The following is a 15,932-nucleotide window of genomic DNA, read 5'->3' on the forward strand; positions in this document are numbered from 1 at the left end:
ATATTTGTTGAGCACTTAATATATGCCACGAACTTGTCTAAGTCCTTTAATATATACATCTATTAACTCTTTTAACTCTTCCAACAGCTCTGTGGGGTAGGTAATATTATTATCTTCATGTTACAGATGAAGCAACAGAAGCACAGAAAGGTTAGGTAGATTCCCCAAGGTCACACAGCTAGGAAAAGCAAGAGCTCACATTCAAGCCTGGCCTGGTCCAGAGCCCATGCTCTAGTTAAGAAACAGGGGCCGGCCTGGTGGCGCAGCGGTTAAGTTCGCACGTTCCGCTTCTCAGCGGCCCAGGGTTCGCCAGTTTGGATCCCGGGTGCGGACATGGCACCGCTTGGTAAAAGCTATGCTGTGGTAGGCGTCCCACGTATAAAGTAGAGGAAGATGGGCATGGATGATAGCTCAGGGCCAGTCTTCCTCAGCAAAAAGAGGAGGATTGGCAGTAGTTAGCTCAGGGCTAATCTTCCTCAAAAAAAAAAAAAAAGGAAAGGAAACACTACTACTAATACTACTGCACACCCACTCTGCTCCAGTGCCTGTCTGATGATTGAATAAATAAAAACCTTGGACCTCTGAAACCCCAGGAAAGAAACACCCAGGTAGTAGAATCTTCTGGTAGGAGGCTAAGCTGGTCCAGAATCCCATCACTCTGAATCTCACCTAGCTCCTGGGGATTCTCCCTGCTCGATCTTTGCCTCTATTTCAGCTCTGCTCCCTCCACCCATGAGTGAGCGCTCCTTTTAATGTTCCGTTTCAAATATAAACAAAAAACACTCCTTATGATTCCTCCTAACATGATGGAAACATGCTGGCAGTTTCAAGAAGATGCTGCCAAATTCTAAAGGTGAACAGAACAGAAATAAGCAAAGCAACTGCAGGAAGCATTCAAAAACAGTTTCAATTCTGACCACACCCACAGTCTCTAGGCTCTGTGTGTTTGGTATCTGGATTTGTGGCTGGACTCATAGATCAAAAATATGGCTGCCTTTTGGAGAGCACTTACTCTGTGCAAGGCATTGTGCTTTGCACTGTTGGTGCATTATCTCATTTAATCTTCTCACCAAACCTGTGAGGCAGGAAGGTATTCTCACTTCACGGATAAAGATCATAGGGTCACAGAAGTTAAGTAGATTGTCCAGGGTCATACAGCTAATAAGCATATAAGCAGAAAATCTGGAATTTGAACTTAAGTCGTCTGACATCAGAACCTGGGTTGTTGACCACTATGGTATATTGCCTCCCTCCTTATTTTTTTGATCATTGCCTAGTCTCTGGCTTTCTCACAGGGATAAACCTGGGATTTATTTTGCTGTGGTTCAGTGAGGGGGATTCGTTACAGATATCTCAGCTGGCTGCATGAAATTTAACTGCTTCCTACTTACCACCTATTTTCTTCAACTAACCAACTCACTCCCATTCTTGAGGGACCAGGTCAAATCCCATGCCTCCTGCAGGAAGACTTCCATGCTCTCTCCAGTTCACAACTCAGTGGTTCATTCAAAAAATGTTTGCTTCCCCTTTTTAATATTGTTCTCTCCCAAATTCCTTCTAAAGGAAAGGACTAAGTCTAATAAACTTTCTGGGGAATACAGTGAACAGTAAAGGGGAATTGGTGGTGCATCTCTGGAGAAGAAGTTTGGCTCAAACTTATCTCCAGGTTTTCAGGTGTCTATGAGCATAGAGAGAAATGGCCTAGTAGGGGCGAAAACAACATAATCTCACTGCTTCCCACAGTTCTCACCTACTGGTCTGCTCACAAACAGAGCCCAGCCTCAGCCCAGGACAGACTTTGAGTCCAGAAGACACAGGAGAATGCCACCTTCAGCATTTTCTTTGCTAGTCCAAATCCTGCCCACTGCTAAGAAGTTCCGACCTAAATATCCACACACCAAGATTGTTACTTCATACGGAGATCAGATCGCACCCTAAATAGAGTAACAATCTACGAGTAGGGGCTTTCAGAATAGAACAGTAAGAACCTCCGGAGATCCACTCCTCCAAAAGAGCAATGAGAACACTGGCAAAAAGTGTTCAAATCAGCTTGTTCAGCACTCTGGAGATGATCCAAAAGCTTGCAACAGTCCGAGGAGCATTTATTCAAGAAAACTACTGAATCTTGCTAAGAACACTGATCTCTGGGGCCTTTTACCTTGCCCCATTCCCATCCCCCTCTCCCCTGCTCAGTGATAGGCCTGAGAAGCAGCAGCTTCACACCCGTGGTAAACTACAAAAACCAGCTGCCTAGTACTCACCTGAGGGGCCAGAACAGCTTGGAGCACCTCAAAAACTCCCACCCCCAGAGCACTGTCACTATTTGATCTGTCAGCTCCCTGAAAAAGCCTCCTTTGCATGGCTTGTAGTTACTTGATACAACTCAGCAGAAAAAAGAGAGATAGTCGGAAAAGCCCTATCTACAGGGCATTTGCCAAACACAGTCAGTGGCGATTGTTTAACATCACAGCTGCCTAGGCCATGATGCCAGCTGAGGAAGACAAGAGACTGGCCAAAAAAGCCTATAGGGTGTGGAGTCCAGATTCTAACAAAGGCAGTCTTGCCCCAGAGTCTGTGCTCTTAATCTGGGCAAGCCCCCTTAACTCCTCCGATGGAGGGGTTCTTATAAACCAGGCGGCTTAGGACTAGACTGAGGCCAAAGTGGGTTTCTTACTCCCACTCCTTCTGCCCCAGATTTTAAATCTTAGAAACCGCATCTTCAGGCACCACAGACAACGGAGGGGACAATTTTCCTATATAAATGTGTTTAAATCACTTTGACCCTGGGGGTGGGAGTCAGGAAGAGGGAAGATTGGAGGAGAGCTAAGGAACGGGTATCTTCTTCACAACCAAATGAGCACAGGCAAGGGAAAAAAAGACCACCGCCAAGGGAGGAAGAATTCAGATTGGGGGTCAGGGGATTCCCTTAGTGAGGCTTGAGGTAGAAGTTACTAGGATGATGACCACAGGCCAGTGAGTACAGGGGCTAAGGGTAGTGGTTTTATCCATGCTATTTCTTGCTTTTTGCCCACATTCATGGGCTCAATTACCTGGGGTCAGCTCCACCGAGACAGCAAGGCCTCTGGAGAAACCCTAGACCCCAGCCACAGTGTGCCACTCTGATACTGGACACCAACGCCAATAAGAGGCAGCCACAGTAATGAGCTCTGCTTTTGCTTTTTTCTTTTTATTTTAATGAAATACTAACTTTCCCAACAAGGCTTTTATATAAAATTAAGACATTTCATGCCCAGAACATCACATTTTTCTTTTATCTGAACACTAATGCAAAAGTTCAGTGGGAGCTGCCTCACAGTCCTCAGAATTGCTACCAGGGAAAGACATGTGGTACAAGAAAGCAGTGGAAAAACACAAGCGCAGAAAAAGCTGGGATTTCCTGGCTTTGTGTTTGTCCTTCCACGCATTGAGGCAGAGCATGAGAAAAGAACCTGTAATAAGTAAACAATACCCATGCCCCTAAAGGTTGTTATCATCCTTGCACATGAATGCCTATTTACATCCATCGCTTATTATTTCAATAAATATTTATTGAGTACCTACTATCTGCCAGGCACAGTTCTAGGCACTGGGGATGCAGCAGTGAACAAATCGGATATAGTAGTCTCCCCTTATTTATGGTTTCGCTTTCCGTGGTTTCAGTTACCTGTGGTCAACTGCAGTCCGGAAGCTGATAATCCTCCTTCTGACATAGCGTCAGAAGGTCAACGGTAGCCCAACGCTACATCACAATGCCTACAGCACTCACCTCACTTCATCTCATCACGTAGGCATTGTATCATGTCACATCATCACCAGAAGAAAGGTGAGTACAGTACAATATTTCAAGAGAGAGAGACTACATTCATATAACTTTTTATTACAGTATAATGTTATAACTGTTCTATTTTATTATTAGCTATTGTTGTAAACCTCTTACCGTGCCTAATTTATAAGTTAAATTTTATCATAGGTATGTATGTATAGGAAAAAACATAGTATATTTAGGGTTCTGTATATCCGCGGTTTCAGGCATCCACTGCGGGTCTTGGAACACATCCCCTGTGGATAAGGGGGAACTACTGTACAAAGTTTTGCCCTCATGAAGCACACTACTCCCTCCTGCTTTTCCTCCTCCCCCTTCCTCTCCTCTTCCTCCTTCATCTAGTGAAGAACATCAAGGTGTGAACTAGGAGACCTGGGTTCTGGTCCTAGCTCTGCCAGTAATAGATGTGTGATCTTCACCAGCATCTCCAGGCTCGGGAGCCCTCTACAGATCCTGATGATGAACAAAACACCTGTCTTGGAGCTGTGGGGAACCCCCAAATCAATCTAATACAGACATTGTTTTCCAGGGCCTCACAGACCAGTAGAAAGGCCATACATGTGCGCAGATAACTATAATGAAAAATTGAAGGTGATAGAAAATAGAAACAGGCAAAGATGATGAAGAGAACAGGAGATCTAGAAGGTTTCCAAACAAGTGGCACTTAAGTGTTGGATAAGATTCGTGTATCTGCGAATGGACAGGAATACTTTTCACGGCAGAATGTACGAAGGGAATATGCAGATTCAGTAGTAGGAGAGGGATGACCAAGGTTCCTGTGGGGGCGCAGAGAGTAGTTGAGTGTGGTTGGAACACACTGAAAGAGTCAAACACAAAATTCACAGGAAATTTTACAATGAAACAAGAGACTGAGACATTTTGTACTTGGCCCATAACAATGAGGTCAGTTGGCGGTTGTAATCAACATTTATACCCAATATCTTTGATTGCTCACCGATTAAACAATTCCAATAGTTACACTACGACTTCTCTTCTAACTTACAGGTAGAATCACTTACCTAGCAAGAGCAACTCATGTATGTAAATTATAGGAACATATGGAGGCTTTAAAAGTGAACTGGATTCTGCCAGATTAAAAAACTGAAACTCCTATACATGTCATTGGAAATAATATTGTTTGTCTTCTCCTCTGACCTCATACAATGAGACAGATGATAGCAGATGTCCCTTACCCTCTGGTTATTAAGTACTGTTACCAAGGAAGTATAAGAGCTAACAGTCTTCACAGACAGTTTCAGCATTAGCACTATCAGAGTAAACACCTGAAATGAGGTAAACTGAGGCAAGCCTTCATGTAACCACAGAAAATTAGAAATTATTTTTTATAAATAACTCAAGATAATTGACTGAAAATGATTAGTGGGATATCCTCAAAGGATTGTTACCATAGGCAACTGTAATATTAAATTTTGTTATTCATTGACTAGTTTGCCAGTGTTAATGTTAATATTACTACTTTTCCCTTAGGAAAAAAAGCCCACACACTTCTGTTAGTTTTAAACAAGATGTTCAGTTAAAGGAATAATTAAATAGTTCAAGATCTTATTTTCAAAGGAGGTGGCATTATCTGCAGAAGTTTCATTTAGCACACTGGATAACTTCTCTTTCTACTCTTCCCTCTTCTGTTCACTTCTGTCCACTCTGGGGTCTCTGGGACCAAAGAGCCCAGCAGCAGCAGCAGCAAAGCTAAATGCCTTGTCACTAGCCTGTTTTCCCTCTACCAACTACTTGCCTTCCTTGCTCCTTTTACTCCATTCCTTTTGTGTTAACCAAACTTTCTACCTCTGTTTGGGTTACTATTGCTTTGTGATAAACCACTGATTGAGCTCAGTGGCATAAAACCATCATTTTATTTTGCTCTCGGATTTTGCAGTTCAGGAACTCAGCAGAGATGGCTTGTTTCTGCTCCATGATGTCTGGGGCCTCAGGTGGGGAGACTCAACTGCTGGCAGCTTTAATCATCTAGAGGTGTCTTTATTCACAGGTCTCCTGGTTGATGTTGGCTGTTAGCTGGAACCTCAGTTGGGGCTGCAGACCAGAGGACCTATAGATGGTCTCACTATGGGCCTGGGCTTTCTCAAAGCTTGGCAGCCTCAGGGTAGTCGGGCTTCTTACACGGCAGCTCAGGACTCTAAAGGTCAATGTGCCTGCAGATAAGGTAGCAGCTGCACTGCCTTTTATGGCCTAGCCTCGGAAGTCCCAGAGTCTCATTTCTCCCTATTCTATTGGTTAATACGATCAAAATCTACCCATATTTAAAGAGAGGGGACATCAATCCTACTTCTCAATGGAAGGGTGGCAAGGACACATTATGGAAGAGAGTGTGGGATGGGAGATACTGCTGTGGCCATCTTTGAAAAATACAATCTTCTACATTCTCCCACCTACTACTCTTGCTTAAGTATACTCTGATCTGACTTGTTTTTAATGAAAAACTACCTCAAGAGACTACTATTTTCACTGAGGCTCCTAAGCTCCATTAGAGGGTACTAGCTGCTTTCATCCACATCCGCTCTCCATTCCTTCCTGTTCAGCACATCTACCCACTTCTCTGTTATATATGGCTCCTGACAGAAAAGGATTTTGGTCTCCGACAGGCTGCTGGACCAGGCAGCAATCACTCTGAGAAGAAAAGCAGCCACTGACCTATGGGAGCTGGCCTGGCCCTCACAGCTAGGCCTTGGGGTTCTCCTGATGAACATAAACAATTTCACAGACCATCAACATCAGAAAAGGCCACCATGTGACCACAGTGTCCAAGACGAAAGCAAGACCACTGCATAATCCTGTCTGAAAAGGGACAAAACATGAACTTTAACCAAACCACAAAACGACCAAACATCCTCCTATCATAGCTAACAGCGAATGCTGCTACTTTACCAATTAGCCTCCTTCTAGTCTATCCTCCTAGGTAAGATTCATTAAGATATCCGAGCACAGAATTACTCCTATGCATATTCTGTTACTTCCTAACAGAATCCAATCCAGAGCAAAGCCTCACTTCTTTAAATCCACCCCCGAATCACCTAACACAAGTCCAAATCCCATAATAAATCCTTTCTAACACCCTCTGAGACACCCCACAAGTTCCCCATGGTGTACATTCTCCCTCAACACCCTGAGTAATCAATCCGACTTGTTCACCCACAGGTATGTCCCTGGTGGTCTTTGGCTAGAGGGCACTGACAACTCCTCTAAGGACCTTGAAATTAGAGAACACATTTCTGGCGAGGTCATTTCCAACCAGAACTCCAGCTTTCAGTCAGAATTTGGATTTGGCTCTTTTACAATGCAGTTTTGGAAGATAATTACATGAATTTTTTAGAGCTCCAAAAGCTATTAAAATGCCTCTATAGTTAAAAAGATATATATATTAATATGAGATTAAGTCCTCCAATTTTACTCATCACCGTACCAAGTGTAGAAAAGTTTTTGTGATAACAGAGGTAATAGCTTCCCTGTCCCCAACACAGTCATAGGACCTAAAGGCAACCTGGCTGCAGGCATACAGATGCTTATGCCTCTGCCTCTGCTGTGAGAAAAGCAATAGGTATGCACCCAGCAACTGGGTCATCAGTTCCAGATACCAGATTGTAGAATATATTTCTGCCTGCTCCTCCTCCTAGTGAGTTCTTCATTTTTCTCTAATCTTATTTTGTAAAGAAAAAAATGTGACACTGATTATGACAATTACTCTTTTTTCCCTGTCCTTTATAGTTCTCACTCACCTGTTGCAAGGACTCACATCCTCAGAAACCATATTCCAAATAAAACAATGATCAGACGTCAGCATCACGGTGGAGTGAGTTCTCTGGTCATCTCTCCCCTCCACCATTCAATGAAAAAGACATTCATACTCCAACAGAGGACATCCACACAACACAGACGACATCTGAGAGACCGACACAGCCACATGTCAGAGGGTGGAGAGGCTGGAGACCCCCTCAGAGGAGGTGGAAGTGGGTAAGAGAAAACTTCACTCCTTCCCCAAAAGACTGCGATCTGGGACTGCATGTGACCTCTGAGAGGGAAGGAAGGGGGGAGGGGACACTTGTTCACAGGAACATCAAAGATCCCTGAGGTCCCTCACAGCCTAAGGGAAAGCCCCTACTGAGGTGAAAGCTAGTGCCAGGGTGACCTTGTCAAGCCAACCAGAGCAGAGCAAGAAAACCCACAAAGCACACAGAAGAAAGTGCCCCTCCCCTACACCCACCCAGCACGGGCTCCAGCAGAGGGCTCAGAATAAACAGCTCTTGACCCCCACCCAGTGGCGATAGGTGGTAACTGCAAGCAAATAATACCAGGATGCGAAAGAACAAAACCACGTCCTCTAACAGTATCAAAAATTATATTAAATCTCTAGACCAGAGACAAAATGGCAAGTTCCCAGAAATCAGTCCTGAAGACACAAAAATATGTAATCTAAATGACAGAGAATTCAAAATAGCTATCATCAAAAAACTCAACGAGTTAAAAGAGAATGAAGAGAAACAATTCAACAAGTTCAGGAGCTACTTCACAAAAGAGATTGAAACTATAAAGAAGAATCAATAAGAAATATTGGAGATTGAAGACACACTTGATGAGACAAAACAAAATACGGATTCCCTGAACGCTCAAGCAGACACCATAGAGAAGCAAATCAGCATAATCGAGGATAGACATATTGAAATGCTCCAGATAGAAGAGGAGAGAGAACTAAGACTAAAAAGAAATGAAGAAAGTCACTGAGAAATATCTGACTCAATTAGGAAATGCAACATAAGAATTATAGGTATTCCAGAGGTAGAAGAGAAGGAGAATGGAACAGAAAGCTTGTTCAAAGAAATAATAGCAGAAAACTTCCCAAACCTAGGGAAAGAAATGGAAATCCATGTGGAATAGGCTATCAGATCTCCTAAATATGTCAATGTAAAAAGACCTACTGCAAGGCATATAGTAGTGAAACTGGCAAAAGTGAATGATGAAGAAAAAATACTAAGGGCAGCAAGGCAGAAGAAAATAACCTACAAAGGAACCCCTATCAGGGTTTCAGTGGATTTCTCTACAGAAACATTACAGGCTAGGAGAGAATGGAATGACATATTCAAATCTTTGAAGGACAAAAACTTTCAGCCAAGAATACTCTATCCAGCAAAAATATCCTTCAGATATGGTGGAGAAATAAAAACTTTCCCATATAAACAAAAGCTAAGGGAGTTTGTAGCCACAAGACCCCCTGCACAAACACACAAGAAATTCTCAAGAAGGCCTTCATACCTGAAAAAAAAAAAAAAAGGGGAGAAAAGGGTTACAAAGTATGGAATAAGGAGATAAATAGGTAGACAAAATCAGAAAATTGTAGCCATACATCAGAACAAGTTAGCAAATACTCAAGTATACCATTAAAGATAAAGGAAAGGGAAATACCAAAACCAAAGATAATCTTGTCATTTTAACCACAAACTCACAACAGAAGATGCAATAAGATGTGAGAAAAACAACTTAGGAGGGGAAGAGGAAAAGGACTGAATTGGTTTAGTCTAAGGAAATGAGAGGCCATCAGAAAATGGACTATCTTATCTATAAGATTTTGAATACAAACCTCATGGAAACCACTAAAAAAAAAAGCAGAACAGAGACACAAATAATAAATAAGGAGAAAACAAAGAAACACAACATAAAAAACTACATAACTCAATTGGGAGACTGAAACACACGGGACGAGAAACAAAGGAAATGCAGGAGAACCAAAAATGAGTGATAAAATGGCAGCATTAAGCCCTCATATGTCGATAATCACCCTAAACGTAAATGGACTGAATTCTCCAATCAAAAGACACAGAGTGGCAAGATGGATTAAAGAACAAGACACAATAATACGCTGCCTCCAGGAAACACATCTCAGCTCCAGCGAAAACCACAGGCTCAGAGTGAAGGGATAGAAGACGATATTCCAAGCTAATGGCAAACAAAAGAAAGCAGGTTTCACAATACTTATATCAGACAAAGTAGACTTCAAGATAAGACAGATAAAGAGAGACAAAGGGGGCAGTATATAATGATCAAAAGGACACTCCACCAAGAAGACATAACACTTATGAATACCTATGCACCCAACATAGGAGCACCAAATTACATAAAGCAACTATTAACAAACCTAAAAGGAGATATTAATAACAACACAATAATAGTAAGGGATCTCAACACTCCACTCACATCAATGAATAGATCATCCAGACAGAAAATCAACAAGGAAACAGTGGAATTAAATGAAAAGCTAGACCATTTGGACTTAACAGGTGTATATAGAACACTCCATCCAAAAACAACAGAATACACATTCTTCTCAAGTGTGCATGGAACATTCTCAAGCATAGACCATATGTTGGGAAACAAGGCAAGTCTCAATAAATTTAAGAAGATTGAAATAATAACAAGCATCTTTTCCAATCACAGAGCTATGAAGCTAGAAATTAATTACAAGAAAAAAGCTAGGAAAGGGACAAAGATGTGGAGACTAAACAACATGCTATTGAACAACCAATGGATCATCGAAGAAATTAAAGGAGAAATCAAAAAAAACATCTGGAGACAAATTAAAATGAAAATATACCATACCAACTTATATGGGATGCAGCAAAAGTGGTACTAAGAGGGAAATTCATCACAATACAGGCTCACCTTAACAAACAAGAAAAATCTCAAATAAGTAATCTCAAACTACACCTAACTGAATGAGAAAAAGAAGAACAAACAAAGCCCAAAGTCAGCAGAAGGAGAGAAATAATAAAAATCAGAGCAGAAATAAATGCAATTGAAACAAAAAAAAAAAGCAGTAGAAAGGATCAATGAAACAAAGAGTTGGTTCTTTGAGAAGATGAACAAAACTGACAAACCCTTAGCCAGACTTAGAAAGAAAAAAAGAGAGAAAGCTCAGATAAATAAAATTAGAAATGGGGGCTGGCCCCGTGGCCGAGTGGTTAAGTTCGTGCGCTCCGCTGCAGGCGGCCCAGTGTTTCGTTGGTTCGAATCCTGGGCGCGGACATGGCACTGCTCATCAAACCATGCTGAGGCAGCGTCCCACATGCCACAACTAGAAGGACCCACAACGAAGAATATACAACTATGTACCGGGGGGCTTTGGGGAGAAAAAGGAAAAAATAAAATCTTTAAAAAAAAAAAATTAGAAATGAAAGAGGAGAAATTACAATGGATATCACAGAAATACAAAGGATTATAAGAGAATACTATGAAAAAGCTGTATGCCAACAAAATGGACAATCTAGAAGAAATGGATAAATTCTTACACTCTTAACAAACTCCCAAAGCTGAACCAAGAACAAATAGATAATCTGAATAGACCAATCACAAATAAAGAGATTGAAACAGTAATCAAAAGCATCCCAAAAAATAAAGCTCAGGACCAGACAGCTTCCCTGGAGAATTCTACCAAACTTTCAGAGATGACTTAATACTTATCCTTCTCAAGCTATTCCAAAAAATCAGGGAAGATGGAATACTTCCTAACACATCCTATGAGGCCAACATCACTCTGATACCAAAGCCTGACAAGGACAACACAAAAAAGGAAAACTACAGGCCAATATTGCTGATGAACAAATAAAACAATGATCTCCAGAGCCTTGTGGTTATGTGCCAGACCTGAAACCCCACTCCACATACTGATTTAAAGTTGTTTAGGGAATCAGTTGTAGCAAGTAAGAAATGTGGATTGGAAACAATCCTGTCTGAATTTGAATTCTAGAATAATCCTGTGTTTCTTGCTCTGACACACACGGCCCCAAATTCTTTTTAGCATCCACGTGTCCACTCTCAGGGTCTGTGAAATATTGAGTGTTTAAGCAACAAAAGTAAATCATTCCTACTTAGGAATCACTTAGGACACAGTGATGCATAGCTCAAACTAACTTAGATTTGTTTTATTTCCTTTTATCTTCTCACATTTCATAGAAAATTATACTGTCTATAAGACTAGGTGCAGATTAGGTAGAGATGAGGGCTGCTGTGGAGCAGAGGAAGCAGTGCACAAGCATAGGTGAGAGGCTCACCAAGCATATGCAAAATTTGATTAATATCCAAGAATCATGTGTGTGAGTGGTGATGGGGGTCAGGACATGCTATTCCAAAATACAGTACCTTGGCATATTGAATATTTTAAGCTGAAGGAGTCTAAGAAAATGGCAGAAGCAGGAAGGTCACTTTGACCTGCTGCCCCCCTTCTCCCTTGAAACAGGTCATAGAACCCTCATCTGAGAGGTGCCCTATCTACATCCAGAGGAAAGAAGCATCTTTATCTCCAAAGACAAAGGGATGCTGAGAAGGATCCTAACAAACAGGCCTGGCTAAGTTTCCCCCAGTTCACTACACTCACCTCATACTCCTTACTTATCATATTCCTCCATGACTGTCCACTCTGCATCAAACCTAGCATAAAATACTCAGGTCTATTTCTGTAGGTCTTCATTTCCTTATGAAGGCTCCCGTGTCACGTAAAACTTACATTAAATACACTTGTTTGCTTCTCTCCTGTTAATCTGTCTTTGTCAATTTAACTTTCAGACTTAGCCAGGGACCCTAAAAGAGTCCAGAGAAACTTATTCCTCCTCTACAGTGTCCTGCTGACTCCCTTGGAATGTGGGTACAACAGATCCTTAGCTTTCTGAAACATCCAGGGCACCGGTCATCCTAGCATCTTGCTGGCCCCTGCAAAGGCTCATAATAGACCCAGGCCAGTTTGTTTGGACCTTTTTGTGTGTTTTATGTGTCTGCATGTTTGGTTGTAGAGGTGTATTTTTTTTTGTTTTGTAACTGGCCTGGGGAGAGATTTGGGATCCAACACTGACAAGGGTCTAGAATGATTAGTGACATTTCTGAAAATGTGAACTGGCCTTTTTCAGGCTCATGGGAGGGTTTGGAGGGTAGGTAGAACTGTGGACTGCCACCCTCCAGGAGACTGTTTAGGCCAATCCCTAAAAGAAAGTTTCAAGTTAAGCTCTGGAACAGTAAGATTTCTGGTTCCCTCTGTGCTCTAGAGTTCCCTCTGTGCTCTGAGAAGGGAGGGTTTTCATTGAGGGTGAAAAATGAATACTACTACTCATCACACCTTCTCAATTCTGGCTCCTTATACTAATTTTTCTGTATCGTTTAGATTGTCACAAACTGTTTTTTCATTTTTTTAAACTTCAAACGTAATACATTACCAGAAATTAGGAACAACTCTTTTTCTTTTTCTTTTTTTTTTTTTTTTGGTGATGACACAAGTGGAGGTGTGACTTTTGATGCGGGGATGGCGAGCCGAAGAGTCGAAAGAAAGATTTCTTGGACTCTCAAGGTCTGGCAGTACTGTTCTTTTATTTAGAGAATAGTGTGGAGTAGCATGGGGACAGGACTCATGGGCAGTCAGAGCTGCTGCTGCAATGTGTTGAGGGTTAGGGCTAAATTTATAAGGCATGGGTACGTGACTTATTTTTACTGGAAAAAGAAAAGATGATGTAAAAAGTCATTAAATGGTTTCAGTGCAGATGGAGTCTGGTTATTGTGTGGTCGTATAACTTTAGATATGAATCCGGTCATATAGATCGGCATGTGGGCCAGGATGCCCTGGGCTTCTCTCCCTGGGGCAGCCTTAAACCACACCATAAAATCCATCGGGTCATATAGATCAGCATGTAGGCCAGGTCACCTTGGGCTTCTCTACCTAGGACAGCCTTGATCCACATCAACTTTCACTGTAAAGAACTAGCTCCTTGAATATAACTCAGGAAGAGATTTGAAAAGAAAAGAAGTTACTTTTTGTTGTTGTTGTTGTTTTACAGTTTATGGTACAAAGAACTCTGACATCTATGAGTGAAGAAAGAACTTGCTTTGTTTAGCTCATGAAGATTCATCTTTGCTCGTTCATTCAAAATATCAAACAAACAACAAAAACAAATCACACCTACTCTGACTTAATTCAGACATGTCTAACCTTTAGAAGTGTGCCTATTCTTCCCTAGAGATGTCTTTTCCAGTTTACTACTATCAGTTTTGGGTAGACCAGTAGTTCTCCAAGTGTGGTCTCAGAACCAGCAGTATCAGCATCTCCTGGGAACTTGTTAGAAATGTAAATTGGGGGGCCTACCCCAGACCCACTGAATGAGCAATTCTGCGGGTTGGACCCAGCAATCTGTGTTTTAACGAGCCCTCCAGCTGATTCTGATGCACAGGGAAGTTTGAGAGCTACTGACTTTGATTGTCTGCTATACAGTGGTCCTGGGGTATCTGCAGGGGATTGGTTCCAGAACCCCTGCAGACATCTAAATCCACGAATGCTCAAGTCTCTTATATAAAACGGCATACTATTTGCACATAATCTCCACAAGCCTCCTCATATATTTTAAATCATCTCTAGATTACTTATAATACCTAATACAATGTAAATGCTATGTAAATAGTTGTTATACTGTATTTTTTAGAGAATAATGACAAGAAAAAAAGTCTGTGCATGTTCGTGCAGATGCAACATTGTAGGCCTTTTGATTTGTTCATTGAATCTGGGGATGCGGAACCCAGCGATAGGGAGGGCCACCTGTACTGTTGTTTCTCTGGTAAACAAAGCAGCATGTTTGATGATTCAAAAGTTTTAAAAGATTACTTAGGATTCCAGTTCGATGCACACAATTCTCTGTGTGAACTGAGTTTGCTGGAAAACTAAAGAACTGGCACAGAAGTGTTTCAAATGCTTAGGCCAGACAGCCCTTCATTCACGCACTGTAATCCTACCCAGAGCTTGCAGGCTCCACAGGCATTGGGAGGCCTTACTCTCCAGTAGGGGTCCTGGAAGTGCCATTGTGATGAAAAAATGCTCTCACCAGGAATAAACTAGGCTGGGCCTGAAGTGGTACTCAGTTCTCCAGGTAGCTGCGCTGAGCTAAACAGGGAGGGAACATGCCTGGGAGAAAACTGCACATAGTTTTGCCCTGCTTATTTTATCTTCAAAATACACGTCAAATCACCACATCAAAGTCCGTCCCAAACCGTGAGTTTGGCGCCCCCCAGCAGCTTTCTCAAAACACTTGATATATCTATCTCTATCTCCTTGCATTGTAACTGCCTGTCTCCAAATGCATATAGTAGCGGACAGGCTGTAAATGTCGAGGATAAAGACTAATTCCTTTCCTCATCCAGAGCCTCTAGGGCAGTGCTCAGCACAGAGCAGGTACTCGGTAATTTGCTAAAGGGAATCAATCAACCCATCAAAAGTAGAATCTGAAACCAGGGGCCCAATAAAATCACTCCAATAAAACCATCGGGCACGGGTACGATTCATATGTGCTAGTGCCCAGCCGGCAACACGTTTTCACCCTGATTTTAACCTCCATTCATCTGTTCGCCACCTCCCCCATCCCCAAATAACCAAAAGACTCACACATCTCAACCACAACACCTACACAACGTAGTTACACGCCCCCTTCCGTCACCGACGCCATCAACTCTCGACGTCGGGTCCACCGGTCTGTCAGTTCCCCCGACTCCTCACCACCACCCCTCACTTCCGTTCCGCTCTCCCTGAGCGGCTGGAGGCAGGACGTGCCTTCCCCTTCGGCCCAAAAGAAGTGCTACAAACCTCCGCCTCGTCCGCTCTCCCGGGAGTGGCCAACAGCCCTTGCCTTGCGCCCTCGGAGAGCCTCAGCCGCAGTAGGGGCCAGAACCCAGACTGCCGGTGGCCCTCACTTACGGTCGGTCATAATAGAGATGCGCACTGGATATTTCCCAGCCGCCCATGGGCGACGTACAACGGAGCTCCCACAGTCCTTTGCGCGTTCGGCCTCTGCACCCGCAACGCCGGCATTAACCCCTTCACGTCCATGTTTATTGCCGCATCAAGGCCCTCTTGCATGCAGGTTGCTTGATTGGGAGATCCAGGTCAAAGATCGGGTGAAAGACCAGTGTTGTTCTCTTAGTCATAGTCGTCTATTGAACATTTTCTCAGTTTGCTTGTAAGTCGACTTGTAAGGTTACCGATAATTTTTAAGTACGAGCTGAACCTAAGTAAGTTTACAACATGAACAGTTCATACTGATGCCTTTAAGCTTCCGGACCAACT

General features: G+C 42.5%; 1 long non-coding RNA gene across 1 annotated transcript in view; it reads right to left on the reverse strand.

The window, feature by feature from the left end:
* Nucleotides 1-15,633, reverse strand: part of LOC138922017 (uncharacterized) — a 40,584-nt gene extending 24,951 nt beyond the window's left edge. The window contains exon 1 of the long non-coding RNA XR_011435103.1: nt 15,453-15,633. This is a non-coding gene — a long non-coding RNA (uncharacterized lncRNA). The remainder of the gene's footprint in view (nt 1-15,452) is intronic.
* Nucleotides 15,634-15,932: the final 299 nt, after the last annotated feature.

Source organism: Equus caballus, chromosome X (genome assembly GCF_041296265.1).
Source record: "Equus caballus isolate H_3958 breed thoroughbred chromosome X, TB-T2T, whole genome shotgun sequence".
NCBI classification, from domain to species: domain Eukaryota; kingdom Metazoa; phylum Chordata; class Mammalia; order Perissodactyla; family Equidae; genus Equus; species Equus caballus.